Below are 18,330 nucleotides of genomic sequence, written 5' to 3' on the forward strand. Positions count from 1 at the left end.
TATTTTTTTTTTTTGGTACTGGCTTTTCACTCAGGGCCTTCATCTTGAGCCACTTCACCAGCTCTATTTTTGTGAAGGGTTTTTTCTAGATAGGGTCTCTTAGAACTATTTGTCCGGACTGGCTTCAATCCACGATCCTTCTGATCTCTGCCTCCTGAATAAATAGGATTACAGGTCTGAGCCACTGGTGCCAAGCTGGAACTCATTTCTATTGCTCATACTTTTCAGTTTTTCACTTTGAGCCCAGAACTTAACAGAAATTGAAAAGCACAGCAAACATAAATAAAAGTTATTAACAGTACTCAAAGGTAAGAAATAAATAATATTGTAGGGTGGCTCATGAAATACTTGTTTTTGTAAATGTGTGTGCAAACCTATTCCTATGTCATTTTGGTTACAATTTGTATATGAGCTTGAGGCTTGAAAATTTGCTTCCTGAGATTATCTAGAACTTCTCAAGAGTGTCTCTGATTCTGGAAGACAATTTAAAAAGTCACTATTTCATTAATACGCATCTTTGTTGTAAGAATGAGAAGGGTGAGTCAGTAAAAACTGGTGTTAATGTACTATTTTCAGAGATGCCATTCTGTACTGGATAGGAAAAGGAATACAGTTTTATTTTTTAGAAGAAACTGTTGAAAATTATTTGAAACTTTTACTTGTAACCACTGTTAAACATTATATCTAATTTTTAAGGGAATTTGTGTCAAATATTTAGCGTTTTCATAATCAAATTTATAATTCAGTGGATGTAATTTTCTAAAGTAGAATTACAGAGTTGAAGACAATGAAATTTGCCAATTAATATTCTGCCGTATATGAGAATATAATCTTCCTAGGAAATTGGAATATAAATATGTTTCTAGTTATAAAAATTATTTTTCATTATTTAGCATATATTTCTTAAATGCTCTTAAAAGTTAACAGAACTTAAGTCAATTAGTATTATTGTATAAATTGTAAAAAGTGTAAGTCTGTTTTCACATTATACTGACAGTTCAGACTTCTAATGGATATCTCCTTGAGTTTTGGATGATATTTGGGTGTAGGCTTGTGTATTTGGGGTTTTGTCAGTAGGATGTTTTAAAAAAAGATTGTTTGACACGACACTTACATAAAGAATGCTTAATTCTGTTTCTCCCAATACTTAACTGTTTTCACCTTACCTGGACTTTAACTATAATTAAATTACAAGGTTTAACTCCTACTTTACTCTCCAGTTCTCCCCACACCTCTTTCACACCAATACAAAATGAGTATTTTTGAGTACTTTTCTGAGTTTTACAAACTTACTTTTGAATTACACAAACATAAGTATTTGAATTTTATGATAAAACATACTTTTAAATCTGTCAGTTTTGACAAATACCTTATTCTTAGTACCAAAATATTTTAATAGCAATTTATAAGTATTAGCTAAACATTGGCTATTAAAATATTGATACTACTTAACTAAGAATATTGTGTTTTCAATACAGATGATGGTGGATATACTTTTAATCTCAGAAGAAGTTGTTCTGGGACCCTTCCCATTTAAAAGAGTTCCATCTTCAAGAAGTGGGGGTCCTCCTTCTAAAAGATCTGCTCCTTCCCCAACAAGAAGCACTAATGGGATGGAAGGATGAGGTAAATGCTGCTTAGTAAAAGACACAGTAATGGAGTTAGTTTCTTACAGATGAGATAAACCTATTTAAAACTCAATATTAAAGTTTAAGAAATAAAATAGAAGTACCTGTATGTATTTATTGATTGAGATCATTTTTTGCATTCAGGTAGAATTTCAGATTCACGGTAAGGAAAGAGTTTCAGATTATAGATGCAGTATGCAATTAGCTACTACACCGGGGAATGCAAAAAAAGAATAGTATATTATTGTTACAGAAGGGAAGATGTATTAAATTCATTTTCTGTTTTTATTTTCAGCTATTGAAATATAAATATAAACCTATTTTAAAAGTTTATATTTTATAGGTTTATAAAATAGGTTTATAGAATATAAACCTATTTTAAGTTAAGAAGCATATCTACATTTGTAAATGTTTTTGCTATGTTAATAAGCACCAATTAAAGGGAATCCTACACAGTATAGCATATAAGCAAGGACAAAAGTGTTGAAAGCACAGTATACTGAGGATTTAAAGTGGCTGTTTGAAAGGATAGTGTAGAGGGTTTTGGAGGGTAAATATGGTGGAAATATGTGCTCATGTATGAAAATGGAAAAATGAGGCATGTTGAAACTTAACAGGGATGGGGGGATAAAGGAGAATGATGGGAGGGGGAGAATTCAACTGTGATATTTTGCAAGACATTTTGTAAATGGCACGATGTACTCCCAGTACAAAATAATACAAAAAAACCCCACTTATTTGGAGAATGACTTGTACTGAAATTCAAGAGTTCTAGAGTTAAAAAATTATGACTGTATTAAATGAGTACTACTGGCAGAAATGAAGTCAAAGGAAAGAGTGCAGAAAATTCCCAAAATGCATGTACAAGAATAGAATAAACCCTTAAAATTGTATAAAACGGCATAAAAAACAGAGGGTTAAACTTAAAGTATATGCTTGTTTGGAGCTATCACAATGAAACTCCTTTGAACAATTCATGCATGCTAATTAAAAAGAGGTGGGAATTACAAATAATAAAATTCAAACAACGTTTAAATGTAGTAAAACACCAAATTTCTTATCAAAGTTAATAGAATTCAGTCTCTTTCCCAAATACATGGTATATCATGTAACAGCAAAAAAAATTATTTGCTATAATTTGTTGGTCATTGATCATCTAGGGAGATCCCATGGTGTACAAGCAACATACCACCACTGGCGTAAAAAATCACTAAGATGTTCACAGCACCCCACAAGAAGGCTGAAGTGGAAGTCTGTAGAAATGGGTTTAGGGGCTACATTAACAATTGGAAATGTTTAAAAATTTGTAACAAAAGAGAATGTTTTAAAAAACATAGAATACTAATGTCTTTATTTATGGTTAGGAAGGATGTTTTCAACAGAAACATAGAATTTATCTAGGGTTCATAACTATGAACAACCTATTTGGTTGTTTTTTTTTCAGCCCTTGAAAACTGCTGTGTTACTTCCTCCTGGTTTCCATGGTTTCGGATGGCAAATCCGGTTATTAAATCATTGTTCTACTGTAGGTAAGTCATCATCTCAGTTTTCTCTCAACTTAGTTTCTTGGAATTTGAGGGATTTTTTTGTCAGTATTTTCAGAAGTTTAATTATGATGGTTCTTATTGTGAATTTCTTTGATTTTATTCTATTTGGGGTTCACTTAGCTTTTTTTTTAGTATAAACTTTTACTTTTAATTACAAAGCCACACACTGAACCTTTATTCAGAACAATCTGGCAAAGTGGCTCAAGTAGTAAAGTGCCCACCTAGCAAGAGAGAGGCCTGAGTTCAAACCCCAGTACTGCCAAAAACAGAAACAAAAAACCCTGTATTTGATGACTGAAGCAAAAATTATAATGCCATCTGATATGGTCCCCAGTGTGTACTGAGGAAATGCTTAACCAATTATATTTAAAATTGAGGGAGGGTAAGGGGACATACATGGAAGTGAAATTTGTACACCTCACCACAGTATATTATATATTATATCCAGAAAAACCACAAACAAAACTTTGCAAGAAGATATACCAAAAACACTATAAATAAATCAAAATGGAATTTTAAAAATATTCATTTAATGCACAGGAAAGCAAGAAAAGGAGTATGCAGGAACAAGAAGACACACAGAAACTAGCAATAAAATGGCAGACTTGTATTTAAGTAAATGATTTTAATATGTCAACTGAAGATGGATTGGCATATAGATGACCCATCTATGATAGCCACAAGAAGCTATTATTTAGTGTGTATCAGAGGATGGAAAGACATGAAAATAGAAGTGGTTCTATTCATATTAGATAGAGTAGATTTCCCATAGACAATTGCCAAGGGCAGAAAGGGTTATTAAATAATGATAAAGGGCTCAATCCACCAACAAAATCCAGTGACCCTGGCTGTGTATGTACTATCGTGTAGCCAGCCCCACGCTGGAGTCACCTCCAAAACAGCAAGCAGCAGAGTTCCCACTGGGTGTGTCACAAACTGTCTGAGATAGGTCAATTGTGGATCCAAAGAAGAAGCGTTAAGGTCAGAGCGAGCAGTCCACAGCATTTATTATGGGAATGTGAGAACAGAGGGGCGTTGCAGCGTTTCAGCAATACAAGAGGGTTCTACCCAGGTGTGCCTGAACTGGAACTCTCACACACAGCCAATGGAAATGCCAACTCGGGCCAGCCAGAGAGGAGGGGTGAAGGAGGATGATGGAAGGGGATGAAACTAAGATACACTGTAAACACATATGTAAATGTCACAACAAAACCTCCCCCTGTACAACTAATATATGCCAATAAAAAGTAAATAAAAATGGTAAAAAAAAAAAATAAAAAACATAGAATATATTAGGTTGGGTTTTTGTTAAATTTTGATAAGTACCATTGATAGTGCTTTTATATTAAAAACCACATTTTTATAAACATAATAAGACGAATGGTCAGAGTAAATGAATGGAAATTACAATATTGGACTAGAAGTTTTAAGAAATTTGTAGTAAAGTTATGCATTAATGATGAGTGATTAAAAACTGTAAAGAATAAAACCAACACCAGGAGCTGGAACTTATGACTATATACTCACATTACAGAGGTTGGAAGGAGGCTGATTGGCTCTAGGCCAGCCAGTACAAAAACCTAGACACAATATCAATAGATAAGCTTGGCATGTGGTACATACCTGTCTTTCCAGCTACAGAAAATGCATAAATAGGTTGCTGTTTAGGCCTGGGAAAAATAAGATATCCATTTAAAAAATAAAGCAAAAAGGCAAATACTGTGTATTGCTGGAGTTGGCAGGTCAAACAGACACGGTGTTATACACCCTAAGAACGGAGAGCCATGAGGTGATCCCACAATCTAGTGTAAAGTAGAAAGTTCCAGTATTTGCCTGTCTCGGAGCATTGCTAACCCACAAGCTCCTTGCACAACAGATTGACTTAGTTGCTTCCCGTGACAGTTCTATTTACAATTTTTTAGGGAAATACACAAAAACTTTGCTAAGCAGCCTTTGCCATCTTGACTGTGGCCCCTTGTTACTGTTACAAGTCAAGATTGGAGGAGTCCCTCTCTTGCTGTCTTCCACACATAGATCATTGAGGACATGCTCTTCCTGCTGCTGCCCCTTCGCTAACTTGGTTAGAACTCCCTGATGTTCAACACCACCAGGACCACCTCCTTCCCTAATGCAGACTTCTCTATTACCACCAAGTCTTAGAAGTGCATGGGAACCTGTGTAGAAGTTGGAGAGCCTGCTTCATCCTGGCCTTCAGATAGTAACTGCAACGCCTAGTCCTCCCCTCCTGATCCCCTGGGGTTCTGCTTTATAGCCTGAGCATGGGTCACTCCAGATGAAAGGCCACCCCACAAGCAGACCCTATAATGGTTTTCTCTGGAGCCAAACAGGTCCTGAATTCCCTTATACTCAAATTGATGGGGTGATGGTTCTCAGCACTGGTAACACCAGGAGCCTGGGTATAGGGTGGGACTTGTGGGATTTAATCCCTCTCTCCATACACTTAAATCACTGCTGGTGTGTGTGTTGGGGGGCGGGGGACAGTCACCAAAACCTCCAGGCTGTCAGACCACAGTCTTAGCACAGAAGTTTCTTCTGTCAAAGGCAGGAGGTATCTCCATCCTTCACAAACACTAAAGCCTGCAAGTATCCTAACATATCACTTAGCTTCTGCTCCTGACCAGGGCACTGAGTGACTGCATCACACCTAGAACAACCTCCATCACTAACACTGCCGTGTCTATCTCCACCAAGGCTTCGAAGTGCTTCGGAACCCCAACAGGAAATGGAGAGTCTGCCTTATCTTGGCCTCCAGATACTGGCTGCATAGCCCAGTTCTCCCCACCCAGGCCTCTAGGGTGCTACTCTGCAGTCTGTGTAATGGCCACTCTAGATGCAAAGCCATACCCTGCACAGACATTGTTCCTTGTTTCCTCTGAAGCTCACCAGGATCTGCAATCCCCTGTACTGTCCATGCAGGGGTTCTGTATCTGGGCACACACAGCAGTGATCAGACTAAAGGAGCAGTACTACAGGTCTGGCCTTCCTGCTAGACCGAGTATGGGGAGGAATTATGGGATTTAACTCCTCAATGATGTACTTAAACCACCACTGGGGGCACCAGCAAGTTGTGCAGGCTGATAGACTGGAGGACTGGTACAAAGATGTCTTCTGAGAAAGGCAGGAAACATCCATCCTACACAAACATGAAGTCCAAAAGCATACTTAGGTATCATTTAGTCTCTGTTTTGAACAAGGCCATTAAGTGACCACACCATATCTAGAGCCTTCACCAGGAAATAACACAAGTGAGTCTGCAATTTATAAGAAGAGACTGACAGTCAGTCCATCCCTGAAGAGAAAAACCCCATTTGTCTGGCCAAATGCTGATTTTTCTGTGCCATGTCATAGTGCAGCTAATGGCAGCCTCAACAATTTAGTAATTGATGGTTTGGAGTGACTTGGTTGGTGTTCACAGGGATACTAAATAGAGGGGTTGGAGGCTGGATTCATCTTGCAGTGGAACTCATCTGTTCAAGAGGGCAGATACCTGCCTAGTCACTTTCAGGTAGAGCTTTCTAATGATCATAGGGACCATTTTCCTCTTTTTCTGTACCAAGGGACTGCTGGACAAAATGTCCAGTGGGAGTTTTTGTCTTACTCTACATCAATGGATCTTCTAGTTGTTCTGGACCTTGGGGTTTATAATACTGTTCCTATCTATACTGCCAACTCTGGCAATTCATAGTATGCCCAGGAATCTGAGCTTTAGGAAACTGTGGGAGCTGCCTGATAATCTCAGTAGTGGTAATGACTGGATCTGTTGTGTTCTTGTCTGATACGGTCCTAACATACTTAAAATTTCACATAGAAAACTGTTCCACTACTCCACATGATTTGTGTCTGCTTTCATAGATTTTTGTGTGCAAAATATGTGGTTAGAAGGAATTCCTCATGGTGACAAAGTAAACATGGAAAGGGAAGGAGTTTAACACTGGTGTAAAAACATCTTAGTCCAAAGCAAGAAGAAATGTCCAGCCCATACTGTGCAAAGCCCAGCCTCAGCTGTGGTGGAGGAAATCCCTTGCCTGATGGAATGCTTCTCCCAGGATCACATCTGCTTTGGCAAGGCAATTGAGGGTTGCCAGGTTTAAGTTTAGTCATGGTATCCCTAATCAGTATTCACATTCTACAGTCTAATGCAAATTGACATCAGTGACAGGACTGTAGTAGGGCCACTTTTATCTAAGTGATAATTGTCTCCAGCTGTGACTTCCTGAGCTACTACCCAGTGTTTCTCTAGAGAAGTGAGGGTCTGAGATAGCAATAGCATTACATCTTTCCAGCTCAGTTCAAAGTTTTGGCTGACTTCTCTAAATGCCTGGATGTACTCATCTGGGTTTTCTGTGTAATTTCCTAAATTCCTTTTTATATTTCTTTAAGTTCACTCACTCTGAAAGAAACATAAGCTCTGTGCCCTCCAGGAATTAACTGGAGTGGGTAGAGTCCTGTGGGACAGCTTTCAGTGTGTGAGGTAGCTGGGTAAGGAGGAAGACAGGGAGCTGATGGAGCATAAGATGGGATTTTTGGTTCAAGGGAGTTTGGGGGCTTGTTGCAAAGGGTTACCATGGCCTGGGTATCTAGCCTGCATTTGTTTAGCCATTCTGGGTGGTCTCTTAGGAAAAAGAACAACTAAACATATGGAACTTCGGTCCACTTTCCCTCCTTTTTACAGAACATATCTAATTGAAGAATGGTATTATAATTAAGGCTCCCGCCTTCTGGCCATCTTTCCTCATCTCCCAGAGGATATTGTGGCCAAGCCTGGGTGCAGTAAAACTTGAGTGGCTTTTGCTGAAGACTTTCTGGATCAAGATCTTTCCAATGTTTTCATAAGCAGGCAAGGGGGGATGCTTCCTGGATCCTTGAGGCTTGATTTCCCATCTAAAAAGGGAAACAAGGGAAAATTGGTCACCTTAATAGAGGTTTCTCCTTTTATCTAAGCATCCCCAGATGAGGAGAAACTCTAGTGGGAGATGGCATCCAGCTCTCCCTTGCTCCTTCAGGTTCCCCTTGTGGGTAAAGCCTTGGAGGATTTACAGATAGATATCTCAGTTGTACCCACCCCCCCGAGATGATCTTTGACCAATCTCTCATCTATTTTGACTTGCCTGTTTGCACTGCGACCCAGGTAGGCCTAATTCTCTTCTACCAGCTGAACGCTTGTAATTTAAAAAAATAACTCTATCAATGTAACCAAGAGGGCTTGCATGGCCAGAAGGAGGACTGCTTTAGAGGCATGGATGGGGACTCCTGATGAAGTAGACTTTTGTCCCCATATATATCCTGTGAGGCATATATGCTTTCTATGAAAAGAGAGAGAGAGTGAGAGAGAGAGAGCATCTGGAGGCTTTTGCTCTGGAAAGGGGCAAAAAACTGAGACCTGTGGTTTTTGCCTTTTAACTGTTTTTTTTTTTCTTTCCCTGAGGGCAGCTGCAGAACCTGTTTAACCAGTTAACCTGATGCTTGACAAAGACAGTTAAACCTAAATTGGAGACTAGCACTTTCTGGTGTCTGTAAGGATTTTTCCCAAACACCCTAAAGAAAGAAACTCACTGCCATTAGAGCAAAGTGGGGAGGCGGACACTCATCCTGAACTGCCCACGAAAGGGGAAGGAGAGGCTGAGGGTTGGGGGAAAAAAGAGTTTCCAGGCATGAGGGATTATTGATCATCTCTGCTGTCCAGGTCAATCCTGCCCAAAGGCAGTACTGGAGCACTGGAAGCAAGAGATGACCCCCAATCTCAGGCCACAGAAACCATGAAGGAAGCATAAGAGATCTGATTGTGTGTTTGCCACAGACATGGCTGGAAGGGTCCAAGACTTAGCTGCTTTTGGAGCCTCAGGGCAGGTCAGGAACTTGCATCTCCACCCTTTGGGTGACACCAGGGGGTGCCCCAGCCAGAACCCCTTTGGTGGCTTGAAGACAAACTTTCCTTTCCACTGGCTTTTTTCGGACCTCACCTTAAGCTGGTCAGATCTTGACAGAGAGTGTCAGCGTTTAAGGAGAGGAAAAAAGAAAAAGCCTAGGTGCACTGAAGTCGAGTTCTGCCCAGGTAGCATTGGCAGTGCAGTATAAATCCCCACCTGGCGTCCGAGTTTCCTCAGATTGCCTGCCGGAAACCTGTAATGGGCTCGGACCTTTTCCTCAGTTTCCCAAGGAAGAAATCCTCCTTAACAAGACAGAGAGACAGGGAGAAAAGGTCGACCCGAGAGTTCCACCATAGTTAGGCCGTGGTGGTGGGGTCTCTCCTGGAAAACAGACTTCACCGGAGTGCTAGATGTTCATGGTCACATTCCTAGGCAGTCTTTCCCAGTTTGGCACAACCTATACTGACCTCAGGTGATGGCTGGTCCCTTCATGTGTCGCCAAATATGATGCATGGGTGACACGTGCAGGAATTTCAAGTGCTCAGGGGTCTTGAGTCTGCTTGAGGATGAAAGCACAGGTAGACTAAGCACATAGATACTATAGTAAGCAATTGCTTTGTGTCATTCCTGAGACCTCTTTGATGTCTATGTCATAACCAAAACATTTAGCTTACTAACTGGGAAAATCATCACATCTGCTGCATTATATTAATTCTGCTATAAAAGGATGCCTCGGGCACTCTCTCCTAGAATTTTCTTAGCTGGCTTCCTTGAAGCTCAAGTGTTGATTTTGGCTACTTCTCCAAACTTTAATAATTATTCTCTCTTTTATGTTTTAGACATAGTTTACATCAAGTTCTTCCTGTAAAATTTCCTCCAATAGTTGTCAATTCAATAACAAAGTAATTGTCTTCAGGAACATAAAAGAACATGAAGTCTGTTCTTCACACAACATTTCCCTGACATGCACTCAGATTCTTATGTTGAATATGGCTAACTTGGACTATGTCTTGAGCTCTATAAATGTGTTTAAGTATCCAGGAAATAGGGCTGTTCTCAGCTGAGATGGGTTTCTAAATCCCTTTGTGAGTCTAGTGTCTCCTGAGGTTAGTTAATATTGACTGAGAAGAATAAAAGTCCCTGAGAGTGCATTTGTATTCCTTTGAATTGGGTATGACATATAGTGAAGCAATTATTGGATCTTTTGAGCTGGCTGATGGATATAATGTCCCCTGGTATTCCTGAAATGAGGCTGGATTTAGAGTCTCTATACCACAGTAGTAGATCTGAATATCTTGAGGTAGATTCCAAAATCACCTAATTTCTCTCCTCAGTGGAGGCTGCAACTCCTGAGTTTAATTTGACATCTCCTGTAATTTCCCTAGTTTAGGTCACTGAAGTGAGTTGTTGTGTGCAAGTGTTGTCTTCTAAGATGATTTGCACACTGCCTGTCTGTTTAATGTCTACAGCCCTGTGATAAGTGTCTGAGGTCTCCTATTAGAATCTTGATCCCCGAAGTGGGTCTGCAACCTCATGATGTGGGTTTGGGATCACAATTCTGTTGTCTAGGATAAATTGTTTTCTAAGAGGAATATGCATTATTTGAGCAAATATAGTGTTACTATAGTCAGTCTTGTTTCCATGGTGTTGTTTTAGTAGGGTCAGTGGGAGCTAGCATAGTCTGTGAGTCAGCTATGTATGAAGTCATCTAATGGGAATGTGAGCCCCAGAAGTAGTCTTGATTCCCCAACATGTTCTAAAGACTTGTAAATGAAGACAACAGAATGGGGGTGTTTCCTGGAAATTTTTTAGTAGTTCCTGGGTCCTTGAGGTAGATACAGGGTTTGAGAAGGTTGGGCCTTGTGGTGAGAAGGTGAGGATGGCAATAGCTTATGGGGCTATTTCTCTACCTGAGTGTTTTCTATGGACTCTTGCGCTGAGTTTTGGCTTGCTCCCTGATCTAGAGATCCCATAATAGTTTGAATTTGGATCTTCTGAGTTAAAAAACTATCTTCTCTGGTAGGTTTGGACCTACTTAGGGCTACTGAGGGAGGTCACTGTCCCTAAAAGCATTTAGTGGACATAATACTTAGATAAGGTGATTAACTCAGGTCAGGCAAACGCAGACCCACCACAATCAAACTAGATTCATCTTAATTATATTAAGACAGGAAACAAACAAACAACCTTGTTCAAATTACACCATATGCATATATGGAATTGTCACAGTAAAATCTGAAATCTCCTTTATTATTAATGTATGTTAATTCAAAATAAAAATAAATTAACTTATACTATTCCAAGGGACCACTGGCCAAACTCAGTGACTCTAAGACACATTCGCAAACTGTCGTTTGTGAATTTTTGATCTGGTTATATTTGAATTGAGACTGGATGGTGTAAAATATATGTCTGTAGCTACCTAAGTTGTTTCTTCTATTTCCTATGAGAACAGTGGATAGTTCTGGCTATCAGGAGGACTGTATATGGATGCCTGAAACGAGACTGTACACTGTGAGGTGGGAAATTCCTAGTAGGTCTTGTTCCATTTTCTTTAACCTGTGTCTATCTGTTCTTTAATATGAGTCTACATTGGTTTGTGATAATTATTGGATGTCAAGCCCCTTGACTTAAATCTGGAGACTCCTGACATATTGTTAGGAATCTCTGAGCTGATCCCCTGAAGGTCTGAATACGATCTGAGTTCCCTGTATGTACCCCTTACTATATTTTCTAGGATGACTGGCCCTAGGTTTCAAAGGATAGGGTACACTAGAATGTTCCCCAACTGAGACTCTAATGTGGATCTGTGGATTGCTGGAATAGTTTCTGCTATCCCAATAGTATGTGGATTATGATTACCAGAGGTTGATTGGCATTTTCAATTCTTAAGTTTTGTCTTCGATCTTTTGGCTATGATACTCCTTCATATAGTTCTGTGATCTAACTAAGGTAGCCAGGAGCTTCCTATGGGGCCAGGATCTTCTGAGCTAATTGCATGTGAATCTGAGGTACCTTAGATGAATGGTGTCTGGGTTTCACTGGAGTGAGTAAATAGCTCTGACTTGTCAGCTTTCTATCCCTCTGACAAAGAAACATTTATTGTGTCTTGAAGTTTCATTACATAGAAGGTTTTCTCCATTATTTTGTGTCTTGTGGTAAGATAGAACATCATTGTAGGGAAAGTATGTTGGGGGCAAAGCTGCCCAGTGCATGACAACCAGGAGCAAAAAAGTAAGAGTTAAGTCCAGGGTCCAAATACTCCCTTCAAGAACACACTGCCATGATACAACTTCCTTGCTTTAGGCTCATCCTTCTAATATTTCTATTACTTCATAATGCCACAGACCCTTGAGCATAAAGGTCTTTGGGGGACATTTAGATATCCACATCATAACAAGTCCTCGATTTTATATTATATTATGGAAGTGAAGTATTCTCTTAATATAGGCATGAATTACATAAATTTGAGTGCCCACTGAACTGATTCTGGATTTCCTGAGGTTGTTAAGTGATGTTCAGTAACTTGTCTATGCATTTTTAGTAGTATATGAAACTGCATTATATCTAGCTATGCTCCAGCTGAGTCTGTGTCTCCTGAGATAGGTTGATGGTCCAGGAGTGAAGTTAAACCATCCTGATATTGGAATATGGGTACATCAGGGTCTTCTTTTGCTAACTATAGATCAAATGTATACTTTTCTTTAGCCCCAAGTCTTACATGTAGGAAAGTTTGAGGAGCCTTTTCATACCTGAGATGTTCTTGGTCCCCTATGGAAAGTTTACAGTGTATCTTAGTACACTGTGTGTCGATAGGGTCTTCTATACAGAGTACAGTCACTTGTGTAAGGCTGTGGTCTATTGGCACATTGTCTTTGGAGGCCTGAATAGAATTTGTCCTTTGAGGTGGGTTTGAGTTTCTCTGTTGTATGTCTGGAATCTGCTAAACTGAGTCTAGGTACCCAGAAGTATATCTGGGTTCTTCTAAGCTGAGTCTTGTATCCCATGATATTAGGACTTGAGATTGGTTTGGGCTTTAGTGAAGAGAGTTGAGAAACTGAGTCATCTGATATCTGAGTCATCTTATAATATTACCCTGAGTAGGAGAGTAGAGACTAGAAGACTTGAAGTAGGGAGAGGCCTTCTCATTCAAATCTGTAGTCTTATGAGTTGATTACAGGGTCCTGTCTCCTTTTCTCTCTTTCTCTCTTTCTGACATGTGTGTGTATGTCTCCTTTTCTCTCTCTGCAATACTGGAATTTGAACCAAAGATTTCATACTTGCCATTCACACTTGTGAGGCTGCACTTTGCCGCTTGAGCCATGTTTCCAGCACTTTTTGCTAGTCTTGCTTTTTGCCTGGGCCAACCTGGGTTGTGATCCTCCTATTTTATGCTTCCCATTATAGAGTGACAGGCACACATGATATTCTTCCCAATATTTTTTCCTTTGAGATGGGGTCTCATGAAATTATTTTTGCTTAGGCTAATCTGGGAACATGATCCTCCTAATCTCAACTTCTTACATAATTTGGGATGACAGGTACACATACTGCCCAGCTATTGGGTGAGATGGGCCTTACTACTTTGTGCTGGAAATGGCCTCAAACCAAGGCTCTCCCCATCTCACCCTCCTAACTGGTTAGGATTACAGATGTGGGTCATTGGCATCTGACTGGTTTTATCTCTCTTGAGTGTAGTTTGATTTACTATCTTGATTCTCTGATCTTTTATTGTAAGTCCTTGGTCTACTAAGTTTGGTCTTAGACTCCTTGTGGTAGGTCTAGAGTGCTTTGGTCCATCTAGTCAAGGTATGCACAGGATAATTTTGGATTTACTGAAATGGTTCTATGATTAAGCTAAATCCTAATCCCTAAAATGAGGATGCTGTGGTTTGTTTGGCTGATTGGTTATTTGTTTTAGGGTATGTGGTATCTTCTGAATCATTCATTGTTTTCTGAGATTGGTCTCCCAAGATGAGTTAGGGTCATTTGAAGTTGTTGTGGAACTCTCTGAGGTTTGGGGACAGTATCTTATGTGAATCTGAGTTATTCCAGGTAGGTCTGTACATCCTTAAATTGGATGTAGGACCCCTGAAGTATGTTGAGATTTCTCTGAGGTATGTCCATAAATCCACTTGGGTAGGTCTAGGGAGTTCTGGTAGGAGACTAAGTCCTGTGAGTTGCAATTCCAGCTACCTGCAATTATTGTTAAGCTAACTAATTATGTCACAATTGAAACATATCTTGTCTAATGTGAGCCAGATTCACTGAAGTAGATCTGTGATGTCTTATGCCGAGTATGAGGACACTATAGAGAGTATGTATGACATCCACTGAGCTGTGAAGGGTTCATTAAAGTAGTTAGTGGTTACCTGAGCTGAGTTTGGGTCCACAAATGTGTGTTCCCTGAGTAGCAATCTGAGCTTCCAAGCTGACTATTAATCTTCTGAACTGAGTTTGTCATTTACATTATTTCTGGGATTCCCTTAGGTTATGGTTTCCTTGTGGTATTTTTCATGCTGTTTGAGGATGACTGAGCCATGTGTGTATGAATTCTCTGTTAGCTTGGTGTTTTTGCGAACACCAAACCTAGTCAATGAAAGAATCCCACACCTAGTCAAAGTGGCTCTAACTCCCAAGAAAACTGTGGCTGGAGTTTTGCCAGGTAAACTTGAACTGAATCTGGGTACACTGATGTAAATGTCACCTCCAATGACATGAGTTGAGGCTTTCTTGTATCTTTTTTTCAGGTACGGTATATACTGAATTGAATATGCGGCTAGCTAGTAAGGGTTTTTTTAGATTTAGGACCATAGGAATGGTGTCTAAAAGGAAATGAAGATTTCTAAAAGGAAATCCTAGCTTCTCAGAAAATAGAGATTGGGAGGATCACAGTTTGAAGTCAGCCTGTTCAAAAAAAAGTTCATGAGACCCCATCTCAAATTATGGTTGGGCATGGTGGTATGCAACTGTCATCTAAGCTAGGTGGAAAAGCACAATTAGGAGTTTTATGGTCAAGGCCAATTTGGGCTTAAAGTGAGACCATATCTCAAAAATAGCAAATGGAAGCTTCCATAAGCATCTAAGTTCCAAGAAACATCATTTTAGAGTAATTTCTGTAAATTTACCTTTGTCCTAATAAACCCTCAACCTTTCCACCACCTTCCTGCATGTACTACCTGCCATTCAGACTGCACCTGTGTATTCCCATCTTAAAATATAGATATGTATTTGCTAGTTTTGTTTTGAAACTTTTATGGTAGGATATTTTAATAAATTTTGCTGGTTCACTAATACTTTCCTCTAAGTCCTTTTGTTTTCTGCCATTTTATGTGAGAGCATGAAGATTAATTATTTTGTGGAGGAAGAGATGATCATTGAGTGTCTATATTCAGCTAATCTAAGGGATGTTGAAACTTTACTCGCTCTCTATATTTTGACTTTAACATTACATGGTATAAGAAATGGACTCCAAAGCAGTCTCACTTGGAGAGGTTAATAGACCTTAATTACGGCATTGTGTGTACACATCTAGACCAATCAAGTAATCCCCATCCTTATTCATTTCCTCCCCAACACAACTCTCTCCTCTGGGGTTATGTTTTCTAGCTCCACAGGTATTTTTCTTTGTCCAAATTTTCTTCATTTGTTTAGTATCTGTTGTTGAGGGGCCTTTCCCCTCCTATTTATGAGGCCTCTTACTTAACATAATCTCTTCTCCCTATGTAAGAGGGATCTTCCCTCCTGTTTATAAAGATTCCCATCCTTGTTGCTAAGATGTACTTCATTCTTGATTTTGTCTCTTAGGTTGCTATAGTTATTTTGTTGAGATTGGGAGGATCACAGTTTGAAGTTAGCCTGGGCAAAAAAATGTTCATGAGACCCCATCTCAAATTATGGTTGGGCATGGTGGTATGCAACTGTCATCCAAGCTAGGTGGAAAAGCACAATTAGGAGTTTTATGGTCAAGGCCAATTTGGGCTTAAAGTGAGACCATATCTCAAAAATAGCAAATGGAAGCTTCCATAAGCATTGAAGTTCCAATAAACATTATTTTAGAGTAATTTCTGTAAATTTACCTTTGTCCTAATAACTTCATCTTTGGTATTTGCTTTTGAATGAAATTACCTAGATGAATTCATTTTTAGTACTATCCCTCAATAATGTCAGGATTTGCCTAAACAGTTCTTCTTTCCCTTTCTCTCCTCAGACTCTAGGTAATGACACATTCATCTATTTTAGAAAGCATTTAAAATCCTCAGGTTAATTAATTAATTTATTTATTGAGACAGAGTCTCATTATGTAATCCAGGAAGTTGCTAAGTAACTCAAGTTGGTCTCAAAACGCATGATGTCCCTGCCATTTCCTCACAAATGTTGGGATTGCAGATATTCACCACCACACTCAAGCCCATTTATCTCATATATATATGTTTAGATAGTAATATATTTTAATGTATATTCTATATTTTTGTTATCATATATGTATATTAGATGTACATGTGTATATGTATTATACAGGTATGCATATTCAAGTACACAAATATGTATGTATAATAACATATATGTAGAAAAATACATGTACATATAGGCTTTAAAATGCATTCAAGTCAAAACAAATTTGCCTCACTGAAAATACTGTCTCAAAAGGATGACAAAACCTTTTTTTCTCTGTTCAGAGACTCTCTTCTTTTTCTACAACTATGAAACTCTAAGCTTAACTAGATTATTTTCCCCAAATTTCTCAACTGCTAAACTGATTCTTTTCCATAATAGCTATTTTTATCTACACTGAGCTTTAATGTAAAATACAGAGAAATGACAGCAGGAAAATTTCCTGTTTTATATATAAGTAAAGCCACTTATAGTTTGTACTATTTGTATAAGCAAAATATAAAATTACAGTGTGCTACCAATCCTCCGTGCTAGAGGATGGATACTGATCTTATTTTCAAGGACAAACAGTTGAGAAGAAGAGAATCTTGTTCAGACTTTGTTACAATTTAGTCAATTGTCTAAATTGACTAAATTGTACAATTTAGTCTTTGATTAAATACTGTTTGTGTAACCCATCATATTGGTAATTGATTCTGCTTCTTTAGTATTTCCATTTACTTCTGAGTGTGCCTGTGTGAAACCCGTGTTATAACTTCCTGTTGTATACATTAAGTTAGGATTGTATATGTTATACTGTGTTTACTTCTTTCACCAAGTTCTGAGCCTGAAAGGCTGCATACCCAGTCACGTTTGGGCATAAAGATAGGTTACTAAGAGACCTGACAAAATACAGCAGAAAATATTTAAAATATGTGCCATTAGCAGCTTGCCCAGATTTCTACCTGTTAACATTAACATGAAAGAGCTTTTTTTAAATGAAAATTATGAATCCATTTTCCCTATGTATTTGTTTCACATCCATAGAAATATATGTATCATGAATATATATTTTCTACAATTGAGTTTTAAGAATTCTATATTTATTGATTTTGAGGAAAATGGGCACTAGTAAGATGAGTAGACCTGAATTTGCTAAATGTATGTGATAATTAATCTACATTCCTCTTTATTTGAATGAACCATGAATACATTTTGTTAAATAAGTTCTGTTAAAATTTGGGTAAAGTAGAAATAAAAATGTCTTCCCAATTGTTAAAATACAATTGATGTGCTGGCCAGACAGAGTGGAATTTGTCTTTACTAATGTTTTAGGTGTCAGGATTTGACATAAAAGTCATTAAATCTTGGTATATGGGGCAAAAGTTTATGTATTAGCTTTCCATATAATTTTAACTTTTCAACTTACATATAATTAAGTAAAAGATATTCAAAAAAGGTGAAAATGAAGAACATTTTATTTAATAAAATCAGATACAGAAAATGAATACTACACTGTCTCCCTCGTATATGGGATTTACACACACATACATGAAGTGCAATGTGCTATCACTGATCATTAAAAAGAAGTTCCAATCATTGTCCACAACAGACATGAAGACAGAGGGCATCTGCCTAAATGAAACAAAAATACTTCATTATCTCATTTACCTGCATAATTTAATAAATAAAAAAGTTGAATAGATATAGAACAAAACAGTGAGTACTTGGAAGATGTAGATGGAAGAGGATGTCAGGAGATATATGTCAAAGGGTACAAACTGAAGACTATAGGACAAGTCTAAAGATCTAAAGTATAATTTGAGGGTTATAGTGAAATACTGCATTTAGCATGGATATTTTAAAGAGAATGAATTGCATGTTGTCTTATCA

At 38.4% G+C, this 18,330-nt stretch overlaps 2 protein-coding genes across 10 annotated transcripts in view; one reads left to right on the forward strand and one right to left on the reverse strand.

The window, feature by feature from the left end:
• The window catches only part of LOC109675936 (uncharacterized), a 529,573-nt gene that overhangs the window by 378,584 nt on the left and 132,659 nt on the right, over positions 1–18,330 (reverse strand). The window lies entirely within an intron of this gene.
• The window catches only part of LOC141419870 (uncharacterized), a 32,973-nt gene that overhangs the window by 454 nt on the left and 14,189 nt on the right, over positions 1–18,330 (forward strand). For 2 of the 4 annotated variants that reach the window (XR_012444587.1, XM_074063921.1), the window contains exons 1-2: positions 1,428–1,626; positions 3,073–3,157. The gene's annotated coding sequence lies outside the window, so the exon portion shown is untranslated. Of the gene's footprint in view, positions 1–1,427; positions 1,627–3,072; positions 3,158–3,715; positions 16,472–18,330 lie in introns of those variants that run through there. The other 2 variants (XR_012444588.1, XM_074063922.1) reach the window with 2 other exon arrangements.

This window comes from Castor canadensis, chromosome X (assembly GCF_047511655.1).
Source record: "Castor canadensis chromosome X, mCasCan1.hap1v2, whole genome shotgun sequence".
Classification (NCBI taxonomy): domain Eukaryota; kingdom Metazoa; phylum Chordata; class Mammalia; order Rodentia; family Castoridae; genus Castor; species Castor canadensis.